Raw genomic sequence first — 14,171 nt, 5'->3', positions numbered from 1 at the left:
ATTGAAGAAAGAGGTAGGTCTTATAATTTTTTTTCAATGTACTCAATTTGTAGGACATGTTAACCCTGAATCAATCAGTTTCGTTGTCATTTCATTTGACTAGTTTTACCCTACAGAGGCTACATCCACACAATACATTTTCATTTTAACCTCCTGAGACCCAGCTTTAGTTTGGTAAGTATTGTTAGTTTCTCCTAGATATTTAGGATTAGAAGGACATGAAAAGTACAAAAACTAAGCATTATTAAAAACTAAGCGTTATTAAAAACAGAGCATTATTAAAAACTAAGCTTTATTTTACTGTGGAACACAATTAATTCACCAGTGTGTAAATCTGTTTATTTCCATACATTTACAGTCTCTCTTTGAAAGAACGATAGCAAAATCTATTCGTTGTCAAATGAGTACTTCCTGATTAGCAGAGTCGCAGCTTGTTGCTATTGCTAAAAATACTCAAATTTGTACAAAATCTCAAACTACAAACATTATTAAGCACAAATAAACAAGTTTTAACCATAAAATCTGATCAGGTTTTGTACCTGGTCCACTTTTTTCTGGGCATAAGCTGTTGATTGACTTTACCAAGATGCTGCTATCTGATTTTTTCACTCATTGATGTATTTTCTAGAGTGTGTACTGCTGAGGACAACATGTCATAGTTAAGCAGAATGAAGTATAAAGGTGCAGCAAACCTAAAATGTAATGTCCACATATGAGGATGCAGGTTCTCAGGAGGTTAAAGTGCATCATTTTATTTTATCCCTATAGTCCACACTACTCTAGTGTTTCCGGTCCCCTAAAATAAAACATTGTGGAGAAACTGTCTTTGTTTTAAATGATGTAGACTAGTCTGGACCGGGGAAACAAAGACTTTTGGATCTGATGACGCAGACTCCCACGTTATCAGTCACAACTTGTCAGAATATGATAGCTAGGCCTACATGTCTTTTGTGACTTCATCCTTCTTGTACTCTCTTCCCATTGCCGTGGCATCCTCTGGTGTTGTATAATACCCTAATATGTTGCCGTGTTTAATTTGGAGCAACTGCACACCCAGCACCACATCGTCTGTATGATACACAGCAGCGGTATTTGGTGACAAACAGGTTGTTACATCGCTGTTTGTTTGTCAGTGTCTCCTACTCCTTATCTCTCTCCATCAGCATGCTGATGTGCTCTGTTGGCGTGTCCCTTTCACCGACTTGTGTGTGTGTTTATTTGTATTTGCAATATAACTGCTCTGAAACAGAAAATATCATTTTATTCCTCTGATTCATGAACACCGCTCCCTCTCTTCATTTACTGTCCACCTCTCTCGACCCCTTCCGCTCTGTTTCTCTCTAGCTCGTGGAGACAGAGAGGAGGGACAAACTTTGAATGCTGTCTGTTTCCAAACAAGAACCAACAATTTCTACACATAATATATTTAATAGATGTATTTGGCGAATATATTATGTATTTTTAGACGCGGAGTACAATGTGAAAGTGGAGAATTTGTGCCAAATCTGTTACTGAATGTATTATTTCCGTTCCACTCTTATGAGCAAATAGCAGTGTGCAAAACATTCAGGCAGCAGCTTCTCTTTTTTTTTTAACCAAAGTGATCATTGCCAAATGTCACCAGCAGCAGGTCATATCAAGCTGTTGCTAATTAATGTTAATTCTAGGAGTAGCTTGATGATAGGCCAAATGAAGCTTGGCTGTTGTTGGGTTTTGGTGCTCTCTGCAAACTGGTGTCTGTACTCAGCCAAAGATCAATTGTGAGGGAAGAAATGTCTCTCAGTAACTGTATAATCAGAAATGTAGTTTTATCACAGTGACAGTAACAGTATCCTCTCTCTCGCTCATCATCAAGTCAATTTCAGGAGGTTGAACCCCCCAGTTAATATTTCATCATTTGATATTAATAATTAAACCTTTAGTTAAACTTTTTAGTTTTGAGTCACACCCTTTTGGTATTTGGACCAAGAAGCTCATACATAATAAGGTGTGCCAAATGTATATAAAAAGCTACACCTCTTACTTCACTGTGATATGTATTTATTCATATTTCCTACTACTTCTGTATTCATGTGCAGATGTCTGTTAAAAGAGATTAGTATCTTTGAGGTCATAGCTTTAGTGTGCACTGGGTTCACTGTGTCACTTATGATATGTGATTATAAATATGTGATTGGACAAAGAATTAGCAGGAACTCAGTGTTAAAGGACACATATTTGAGCCAACTAGCCCTGCAAGTTGTCACTGTTGTTGGTGCTTCTCAAAGACAAGGATGGTTCCTTGATAGGACAGGTCCTTCTGGGTCAGGTGATACAGAGCCAAGACAAGACTCCTTCCAATTATCAGTATAACACACAAATAAAAAGGTTCTTGCGAGTGATCAGGTGTGTGTCATTGCATAATTGGAGAAGTTCAATTCAGTGCTATAATTTCAAAACCAGCGAATAACACAGATATTTTGGCATCATTCCATTCCAACATTTTTGTTGAAATTGAGGAAGAAATACATTTTTTAAAAACATTTTTTAATAATAGCAGACTGCGCCACCAGCATAGCCCCTCGTCTGTCGCCATTTTTAAAACTCCCGGGAGACACAAAGTGCACAAAGCATTATGGGTGCACAGGGAGGATATACACAAGCATCCTTGGAAATTCGTGGAAAGAAGGACTCTGTCCTCTGTAGATTTCTGGGAATCCTTGACATCTTCAGCCGTTTAAGGATCCTTCATTGACTTTGAGATGCATCAGTTAACAAAATTACATCACAGCCTATTTAATGAGGACATGCAAATGAATCTCACAGTGCCAGTCTTTGGGCTGACCAGGGCTTCGTACTCAGCATCACGTTGCTATATCAAATGCACATAACACATTTATACTGCATGCAGAAATCTGCATTGGGTCATAAAGTGGACATATGTAAAAGGGATGCAAATGGGTATCAAATATCTTAAGGTCAGAGGTCAGAGGTCCCCTTTGTGAAAGTCCTTACCAGTCTTGCCAAATTTTGTAGCATTATTTAGCCCCCTTACCAACAACATTATGACCTGATTACCAATAAAAGCCTTAGATCTTCTAGTTTCACAGGACACCAGTATCTTCACAGTAGCTTTAAAATCAATCTAGCTACAGCCTGTTGAAGACAGGCTTGTTCTGGGCCAGAGGGTGGTCCAGGCTTAATAACCTCTTTCAGACCACCATTGGGAAGTGGTTGAGATGATGACCAGTATGGCCAAATAGGCACAACACCGTCAGCAACATTCTGCTCTTTTTCAATGTTGCCACCTCAGCACACACAGCATAACTGTAAAAATAATTCCTATTGGACTGACAACACCGATCTTGCCTGGAAACTGGACTTTTAAGGACCTGTTCATAAATTTGTGTGTGTGTGTGTGTATGTGTGTGTGTGTGTGCGCCAAAACCTGGCCTTGCTCCATCCATCATAACCCAGAGACAGAGAACATTATTACACTCAAAGCGCTGACAGCTAAACTCTACAGTATGACCAGTTTGGAGCTGGTCATATTGTTGGTTGTCAGGGTGAATTGTTGAAACACATGCTGAAGTTCCTCCAAACTGGGTCAGCAAACCAGTGAATCACCACACTGCATCTCATACCCCCCACCCACATCTTCCTCCTTGTTCTAACTCACTGAAGAAATAGCCTAACCTAGCTTTGCTGTTCCTTTATATATTCATAGAACATCTGTCTCAGGAATATTGTCAGGCTACTAAACAGCCTGCATTTCTCATTACTTGTAATATTGGTGATTTTTCATCTTATTCTGTTTTGCACTCACTGATTCAGTCTGGGTAAATACATACAATCTAAATACCAACTCTAATAGGAAGACTTTAAATTAAGATAAGAAAACATCCACTGATCCCCCCCTCTGAAGATTTACTTATTGTAGTTTTCAAACACCCCAAAGACTCAGAATGCCAATCCCAGAGTGTGTCACAAGAAAGCTTAACTAAACCTGAAGCAAAGTCAATCATTTCCATCTCTCAAATGTCAATTGCGAGTTGCCTGTGGGAGGCCCCAAAACAGGTGTGTAATCTACATAACCCAATCACCACATAATCACAGCAATTACATGCACACTAAATTGTGGCTTGCATTAAAATCCACTGAGCATGTCGCTTGTTTTGGTATCAAGCCCCTCTGCGCAGAGACTTAACTGCATTCCGTCATTTTTACTTTCACATTTCATTTAGCTGAAGCCCTTATCCAGAGCGACGTCCCTTGAGGAGAATAAACTTGTGGATCCTTAACAATACAAGCAAGTACTAGTAAGATGGCCAGGGCTCATGGTCCCCTAGCGCTGCGACAGTGATTTAGCATTTATGGGTATCAAAAGTGACAAACGTAAGTGTTAGATCAAAGTAATTGATTACATGAATTAGCAGAGGCCACATGATGACACTGTGCAGCCCAGAGGACAGGGGGGAGGTTTTAATTAATTTGCTTGATTGGTTTGACTTTAAGTTCCTCCTAAGTGTCTTATTTGAATCTTTGCTGTTTGTTTTTCTTTCTTAAGCCTGAGTCATTTTTACTCAATTAAAAGACTTTAGTCTTAGTGACCGTGACACATTTTCACTCTGACTTTTGTTTTGATTCTTCACAATTATCAAAAAAAAAATTCCTACCTTTATTTGTAACAGAAAACTACAGTAACATGAAAACCAACCCCTTGTTTCTTTCTTTTGTGCAGGTGAAACAATACCTCATCTTATAAAATAGGCACACAGGTTGCTTATTTTGAATCAATCCCACATATACTGCCAAGGTGCCATAAGCCCCTTTCACACAGAGATTCAACAACACTGCTGTAAAAAAGATCCGCCATTACACTCTCTGCTCTACTGTTTTACACTAAACACGCATAAACAAACGGCATAATGCAGACCCAGTGTGTGATTTTAGATAGCATGCTGTCATTCTGGAGGCAAAATGGGTGTGATGTGTAAATAACAGCATTTGTGTCTAGAGTGTTTGTGTCCAACCGTCACCAAAATAGTTGGCATTTTATGTTTCTGCATCCAAAGATCTGTAGAACTTCGACATTTTTGAACCATATATATGTTGAATATGAATGTTTGTGAACTGCTGCAAGCTGTTAATTTACACATGAAGACCTCTGCTTTAAAGGCTACAAACACGTGACAACCGCAACACACTGTAAATTTGACAACTGTTATTTTAAGCATTTGATAATTGCCCTTTTTAAATCTTTGGTGAAGGTCAGGCACCAAAACCACTTGGTTGTGAGAGTGAGAATTAGGGTCATTTTCCCATTGACTTAAATACAAGATTACTTTTTTTGGACTTCGTGGAGCCGCCCCCTGCTGGCCATTAGAAAGAATGCAGGTTTAAGGCACTGCTATATTGGCTGCACTTTCAGGCAAGTGTCTATTATACAGAATGAGTAGACAGGGATTTTAAAACTGCCTTGGTTTATTCATGGGGTTTGTTGACAATAACAAAAATATAGAATACTGCCAGCTTTTTCCTTTAATAGAGGTTTGAGAAAGTAAAGGTTTGGCAGGTGAAACAGGGGGAAGACGGGTGAAGTAGAAGACGAAGAGGCAGTCAGGGCTGCTAATTACGTCGGCTCGAGGTTTTTAACAGCAGGTCTGCAGGTTAAACAGCCGCTTCACTCTGGAGGCTGTCAGGACCGTCAGGTAGGGCTGCAGATGATAGATGAACCAGCATATGGCTGTTGGTGGACCATTAAAGAAAGCTCATCAGCAGCACATACATTGCAGTCTCATACCCATTCTCTTGCCTGATGACTTCGCTTATGGGGACGGACAGTAATCTCAAACATTTGTCGCCATTAGATTTTTTTGGGCTATCATCATGCCAATTTAAAACCTGTTCTCAATTTTTATTGATAAGTTCGAAACCAGGCAATCTATCACTGAACACATGATGGGTGATTGGTTATCATAATTTATTGCGTAGTCATTATCAACAGCATCCAATCAGCCAGATGGTTTTTAAAGCAGCATCCTTTTTCATTCAGTGTGAAAGGAAGAGACCATGTTCCTTTTTGTTTACAGCTTTAAGGCCATCTGTGTTAATCTGTAAGTATGAGCAAAGTGCTACATGGATGGATATTACACTGTCACTGTAAAGGGCACAGGCTTATTTCTTTGAATAAATTGCAGTGAGGTTAAGAAGAAGCCAAACAGATGGTAACCGCAGAGCCCACTGGCCCAGAGCTACACCTGTAGCTGGTTACAGCACAGGTATGATTGATCTGGAAAGGCGGTAAAAAAAAATCTGTGTTGGGAGATACGACAGTTATATAAATCAGTGCTAAATTATAGCAAAAAACTTCCCATATGGGCTGAATCTGTTTTAAGTTGGGCTCTAATGTGTGCATTTCGAGGTCTCTGACATGACAATGTGTAGATCATAATGTGGTATCGCAGCAGCATGCTTTGTTGTGCAGATGGGAGTCTTTTATCATGTTAATGCTCTTCATATCGCTGATAGGGGCGGCAGGGTACTCAAGTACTGGGAGAGACAGACATCCGTCACTGGAGCCTGTTCTTTTATCAGATTTTGTGGGCTGAATTAAATTTTGGAACATTAAACTCAAATATCTCAAACTGCCTCTTGTAAGACGTGACTGTAAGCACCTTTCCGTCGCTAAAAAATGAAAACCTATTTAATACTTCTGAATAGTTTTTCTCAGAGGCAGGGCGAGAAGTTTGCCGTGACATGCAGGATTTCATCACGACTGTCATTTCCTAACATGTCACATGAGTGTAAATAGGCTAGTCATATTATGTTTATGCACACGATGGCATAAATGGGAAAGTTGGGAGGGGGAAAAAGGGCTCAGGTGAAACACATGATAAAGTTCTTCATTTTAACCTGAAGGTAAAACGGAGTTAAAGTCACAGAGAGTGAATGTAACATCTAATCCCTCGGTTTAATCCCAGCCTGAAGAGAGCATCAAAATGCTGACAAACTAATGCTGTCGTGAGAGAATTGCTTGGAAGAAATCTGCATTTGCTTAACTTAGTATTAACGGTGATGTGAGGTGGCTGCTAGCAGAGATAATCCAACAGACACCATGCATGTGGATGGAGAGTACAGGGTGTGTGTTGACATCATTCACACACCTCACCTCCACTGACTGGCCCGGTAAACCAACAGCTGCCTGTTCTGAGAGGAAAATAAATAATTCATCAATGGGATAGAAATAGAGTTCCTTGACAAAGAGAAGTTAGATTTTTATAACTCTTAATTAACAAAATACATATTAATACATACATAATAAGAATTATTTGCTGCCCTACTGAATGACACATAAGCAGCTTCTATTGGCAGCACAATATATTTTAATTGGAATATCATTCAACAATGTCATAAATGACTGTTGCAAAAATAAAAATGTTTTCTGATCAACACTATGTGCTGGTAGGATTTAGGCACTAAAATGACAAGTGCTGTGTTCCAATACCCATACTTCCCGTACTTACGATACTTAGTTTGAATACGCAGGGTGTTCCGATTCCGATCGCGGCGAAAAGAAGTGTACCTAAAGGACCCGGATGTTGCCCTCATAACGGTCAAAACGCTGAGTGTGGAACGATGTACACTATACGCACTCAACGGCTGCCATCTTGTCTACGTAGCGGAAGAGGCGGAGCCAGGCAGAGCCGCTCAGCTTGAAAAAAATGTTTGTAATGGCGGCCGAAACAACAGCGGAGCGGTAGGTAACGTTGCTGACGACGCCGGCGCATTCTCCACATTTGCTGTGTTAATGGAGCCATATTGCCGGATTGTAGAAGTAAAGATTAAGCAACACAAAGGGTCATTTTTTTTGCCGTTCAAATCAGGAAGTTTTTCGCGGCTGTCGCGAGCATAATTTCCGGTAAGTGCATCACGGAGTATTAGATTTGGAACAACACTCACCTGCTGAAATCTGCATACTTAGTAAGTGCGGATAGTGTACTGCGTTTAAGTGTACTCATGAAAGTATGGGTATTGGAACACAGCATTGTTTAAGGTTAGCCTACCATTGGTATTTTGGCCGTCTCCATCGTGAACAAGACCTTTTTAAGGAACCAAATTTCAGAAATATAATATAATTAATTTTGAACTAAAAAACAAACCATACAAGATGAAAACATGGACAACACTCAAACCAGCCACAATCTAAAGCATACCCTGAGTAATTGTCTATTTAACTCGAAATGGGACCATCGTTTACAAAATCAACCTCATGCTGTGTGGAGGAAGACTTGAAACTAGCAATTGAGATCATAAACTCATTAGGAAAATGTTTGCTGAGGTAATAAATCAATAAAATAAATAAAAGTGGAAAGTAGAGTATTTTTCTCATAGACATATATACAAACCAACTTATTTTTGCAACTAGTGGAGTCGCCCCCTGCTGGTCAGTAGAAATAATGCAGGTTTAAGAAACTTTTCCATTGTCTTCACTTGCCAGGTTGCTGCTTGAATGAACCTTAGCAAACAATATGTTGTGATTGGTCATTATTTGTTTTTCCTTGGAGCATATATTATATTTTGCACATGCACCCAAAAACACATGTAACAATTCTTGCATTGACAGTACGCTGGACACGCTATAAAATACAGTATCTCATTGTAATCAAATGTTAAATTATGATATTATTATTATGGCTTTTTAAAGACTTGCACAATAATTCTATTTAAATGAAGGTTAAAATAAAAGGTTAAAAAGGAGGTGAGGTAGCATTTACTTAGTAGTAAACAAGTCATTAATCATTCCACCTACTCACAGAATCCTCATATCTGTGTATATACTGTAGGAAATGAATATTTTTCTTTAGTTTCCAGTCATGAGAATACAAACACTCATACACCATGTGAGATTTGAGAGGTTATAATATTGGGTCCAATTAAACCAATCATACTTCATCTGAGTTTCCAATTTGATAGCTTTAATGGCAAAACTGCTTCCACTGTTTCTCAAGAGACATTCCCTCTAGTTTTGAAGTAGAAGTGATGTTACATTGCTCCTTGTAGATTAGTAAATTGACTGTTTTTCACAGAAGCTGTCTCAAATGTGAGCAGTCAGAAAATTTTTAAAATCAAAAACCAAAGAACCTGTCTGTTCCTCAGAGAGGCCCCTTAGAGACTTGATGCAAATTAAAAACAGGTTGCCAATTATTGTGGAATATGAAGAAAAATATGTCTAAGAACTCCAGCAAATGACGATTAAAAAGTAAAACAATAGATAAACAGTCTGTCTCGTTGTTTCGTCAGGGTCGTCTACAGGATGATGATGGTCTGTGCAGGTCATTTTCCTTCAGTACAGCTCATCTTCATTTCTCAGCCAAACTAATGGCACAGGCGAGTGTTTGTGGAAAAACAGGAACATCATTAACATATGAATGTGCTATGTTTACTGTCAGTAATAATTAACGGTGGCCACATCTAAAACTAAAAATTTTCCTGAAACATGCTGGGACTCTTTGATGCTATCAATATGAAGACAGAGGCACATTGACAGAGTGGACCGCTAATTCACTATTCACAGGCAGCTCCTCGACTCCATCAAACAAGGTGGAAAATAAACACTTTATTTTGACATTCAAAAAAAACCATTTCTTTACTAATAGTCACTAACTACTGCTGTACTTCTCACTTTTACATTCATGATTTCATTTCAAGGCAGTTCAATGAAAACACATAAAAAACAAACATGCCCAAGCTTCAAAGCAATTTTCCCTAATGGTCTAACTTCTCTTTATAGGATGTAGTAGCTGATTGTTTGTTTAATATTAAGATACGAAAATACGCTGGACATAATACAATGTTATTCAGGAGATGTGTAGATTTTTTTCTCCAAAGCAAAAAATCTCAGATAAGGTGAAGAAGAATCAGGATCTTTACAGCAAGATGTCAGACGGGTATCTGCAGAGCAACACGTCTTCATACCTTAATGACAGAAAGTTTGCCAATGATTCCCAAATCAAGGTATGTGACGGTTCTATTTAGCGTTGTAACACTGTCGCGGTTTTAAAGACTAACATTGTGAAAGGGAATTAATTGGTTAGGATTAGGAAAATATCATGTTTTTTAATAATAAACATCAGTGACATAGTTATGGAGAGAAGTGTTTGATGTGGTTATGTAGAACTTTCATCTGAATCCCTCAAAAAAAGTGTCAGGTAGGAATGGAGAGACTTTACTGTCCTTAAGCTTATTCTATTAAAAAGATATAGACTGTCAAATGCGTCTTTTCCATTTGTGACATGAATGTGTAGCTATACACAAAACATGAATAAACATTATTTATGACCAATATTGTTGGTGTGTCTGGCAGTGGCGGTTCTAGACCAATTTTACTGTGGGGGCCAAGGAGGGGCCAGTGTTTAATCAGAGGGGCACATTAAATATAGTCAAAATTGATATTTAAGAAAAAATTCTCATATTTGGAAGAACTACATTGATTGAAACACTGAGACTTACCAACATTAACAGGGGAGGTTAATTACTTTTTTTATTTTGAAAGTGCAGTACAGTGAAAATGATCTTTATATTTAGTTTTTATTGCACAATTAAACTATTATACAATGTACACATTATGAGTTCCTTTTGTGTACAATGAGATATTGTTTGAACAAAAAATAGGTAAGAACACAGGGGCCACAGCAGGGGCCAAGGGCTTCTTCACAGGGGCAGTGGCCCCTGGAGGCCCCTGTGTAGAACCACCACTGGTGTCTGGAGATTTAAATAGTCAATGAACTTAAGCTGCTATGCCTCGTACATAAATGCACATCGTGTCTGAGAAGAACTTGAAATGAAATGGCCCAAGTCTGGCCCGGATTGAATCAGTGTGCAGTGGTCCATCAGAACACACTGAAGAGCTTTGGACCAAGAGACCTAGAGGGTCCACTGACCACTGACCATGGACCACATACCCGTCTCTCAGCGAAGATCAATGGGGGCTGTAAACTTTGTTTATCCCGCCAGGCTGTAGCAGTTATCTAAAATCTACTGTCAGATGATTTGAAGACTAATGCTAACTGTCAAAGTCACTGTGGTAAAGCCACTCACTACTTCAATTCTATCAGCCAGAATCTGCCATATAAATAGTAATAAGCCAGGTGCAGGCACACCTGGCTTATAAAGGGAATTGGAGATGAAAGTCTGATTGGTGTAATTCATGTTTCGCCCAAAACACACCTTTGATTAATTAAAGTGCGCCCAGATTGTGCACCATTTAACTAGCAAAAGTGGAGTTGGACATGCACGAAAGTATCATGTGCTTTAGATCATCTATATAGGGCACAAAATCAGTTTAAACCAATCGTCTCCTTTTAAAACAGAAACCTCATTTTATTTCAAAGGACTGGTAAATACTAATGCAATGCATTTTAATATGATATAATATTAATATTGGCACCATTAGGTGAGCATTAACTCAGTCCAGACTAAAGCTCAGTTCAAATGTCTCGTGTGCTTGTCAAACAGCCTGTAGTCTGTATACTGTGATCTGTCTGGGTATCATAGCAATGGTTTCTGTCATTCTGATGCTGCGTGACTGATACTGCACTGACTCACCTCTCTTTTAGGAATTCAAGGGAGTAACTTTCTCATTATTCTCATTTCTTCTATTTCTTTTGAAGAGAGATTGACTAGCCAATATTTTATATATTTTGACTTTGTGTCAAGGAAACTACCCCATTCAATGTTTACATGCACTTAAGTTACCTTACTATTATTGGTTTTCTGCAGAAATCTGATGTAAATGAGGAACCTGGTTTTCTTAAAGGCTTTCTGCACCTACGATCCACCCACGCAGGTGATGTTAATTATCACGCCTGATTAGACCTTGGAGGACTGTGTAGGTGTGCACAGACTGAAATCTGTCTAACCAACGCATTAGCTTTGTGGCACATGTTCTGAAAGGAAGAGCTACACCTTGATGATTTGTATTTTGGTGGCCTCAGGTAACCCGTGCAGAAGTCTTATCAGCTGGCAAAGTGAAAACCCCTCAGAAAGCCACTCAACAAACTACTTTTCTGCTTCAGTGTGGTGAGGTACAAATACCTACTTGAGTAGTGTGTTCTTATGTCCAAAAAATAAATAAAACCAAAGTCTGACTAAAACAGAAATAAATAAATCAAAATCAGTTTGTTTCTTCGTCTGGATAGTAGAGCATTTGTAGAATCCAGACATGTGCTCACTGTAAGGAAAAACTGTGCTGTCACACTACACAGCCTGTCCTCTCACTGCACTGTCAGTCCAAATGTTCCAACAAAAAGGCTGCAGACTCCCACTGTCACTAATTCACTTAAAATGAGACAGTCTTACTGTCTTACTGTCTCATTTTAAAATAAATAAAAGGACCTAGTAGGATTCTGATTACTGACCAGCTAAATGTAACATAACCAGCTGACTGCATTGGATGTAAACACCGTAATCTAAAATCTTTTGATAACCTGCCTTCCTGTGTGAATACAGTATGGCAAAATATGTTTTTTGTACAACCTCCAATTCCAGAAATGCTTGGACACTGTCTAAAAGAGCACTCTTCTTCAAAAGCATGCTGTCGTAACGTGCAGAATGTGGCTTGACATTTTCTCCCTAAAATAAGCAAGGACGTTGGCTGGGTGGCAGCATATGTTTCTCCAAAACCTGTATGTACCTTTCAGCATTAATAGTGCCTTCACAGATGTGCAAGATACCCAACACAACCCCATACCATCACAGATGCTGCTGCTTTTGAACTTTGCACTTGTAACAATCTGGATGTTCCTTTTTTTTTTTTTTTTTTTTAGCTCCGAGGACATGATGCCCATGATTTCCAAAAATAATTTGAAATGTAGACTCGTCAGACCCCAGCACATTTTCCCACTCTCCACTTAGCATGGTAGAGTCTTAACTTCTAACATTTGTAGATGCAGCAACAAACTGTTTTTACCGACAACAGTTCTCCACACTTTTACAGAGCCCATGTAATACTGTAGTACTGAGAGTTTGTAATGCAGTGCTGCCTGAGGGGTTAAAGGTCACAGGCTTCCAGTGTTGGTTACTGACCTTGCCCCTTACGTGCAGAGATTTCTCTGGATTCTTTGAATCTTTTAATGTTATAGATTGTAGATGGGGAAATCCCTAAATTCCTCGCAACTGTGTGTTGATAAATGTTCTGATAAATAAACTGTTGCATTCTCTCCCTACACAGCTTTTCACCTTTCATACCTAACAATGATACGATCATCTGTTTCTAATTCATCTGTTTATCTGTGAAATGTTCTGAACAGGTGTTTTTTGAGTTTTCCACAACTTTCCCAGTCCTTTTGTTGTCCCTGTCCCAACTTTTTGGAAACATGTTGATGGCATCAAAGCAAGAAAAAGCATACATTTACAAAAATCCGTCCTACTGGTAAGATAACATTAAATATATTGTCTTTGTTCAGTTTTCAATTAAATATATATCTCATATAGATTATCACATTATTTAATAATTCTGTTTTAATTGCATTTTACACAGCATCCCAACCTTTTTTTGAATTGGGTTTGTATTCTGGGCCAGTCCTTCTGTTTACTATTTATTAATATATCGTTCCACATCAGCCTATAAATATTATCACATGAGTGTGGTTCACAATATATTAAGTAAAGCTGACAGCAGGCAATAATTATTCAGCAATTCTCTTAATTATCCAAATTAGATGCACCTGTGTGAACTCCTGATGCGGATATCTGAACACCAGCATTAAGAAGTACAGCATTAACAATCAGACTGAATCAGTCACCAATTCTGGCGAACAAATTGGTCATTACACCGAGATGAAGTCTGTGCCAAAAAATCACCTTTGTTTTATCGATCGCTCTTTAAACAAGTAGACCAGTCCCTCCTGACTGAACTGTCTTTTATAGCTTACGCGCTCACAGTGTGACAAACTGATACTGACCGACTGTCAGGCTGACTTGGTGCATATAAACAATGACAAATAGGTGGCAACTCTTCCAGCACCCACTCCCTATAAAATGAATTATATGTGACTGCCTGTGAACATTTCAACTACTCTTTAAATAACTGCAGCAGTTAACTGCAAATCATTTTATAATAGAGTTCTCTGCTTTCAAGAAATACAGGACAATATCTTAAAACAGGTGGAATAATGTGGTTTCTGTGCCTC

Source organism: Centropristis striata, chromosome 2 (assembly GCF_030273125.1).
Source record: "Centropristis striata isolate RG_2023a ecotype Rhode Island chromosome 2, C.striata_1.0, whole genome shotgun sequence".
Lineage (NCBI taxonomy): Eukaryota > Metazoa > Chordata > Actinopteri > Perciformes > Serranidae > Centropristis > Centropristis striata.
This window is presented reverse-complemented; position numbering follows the sequence as displayed.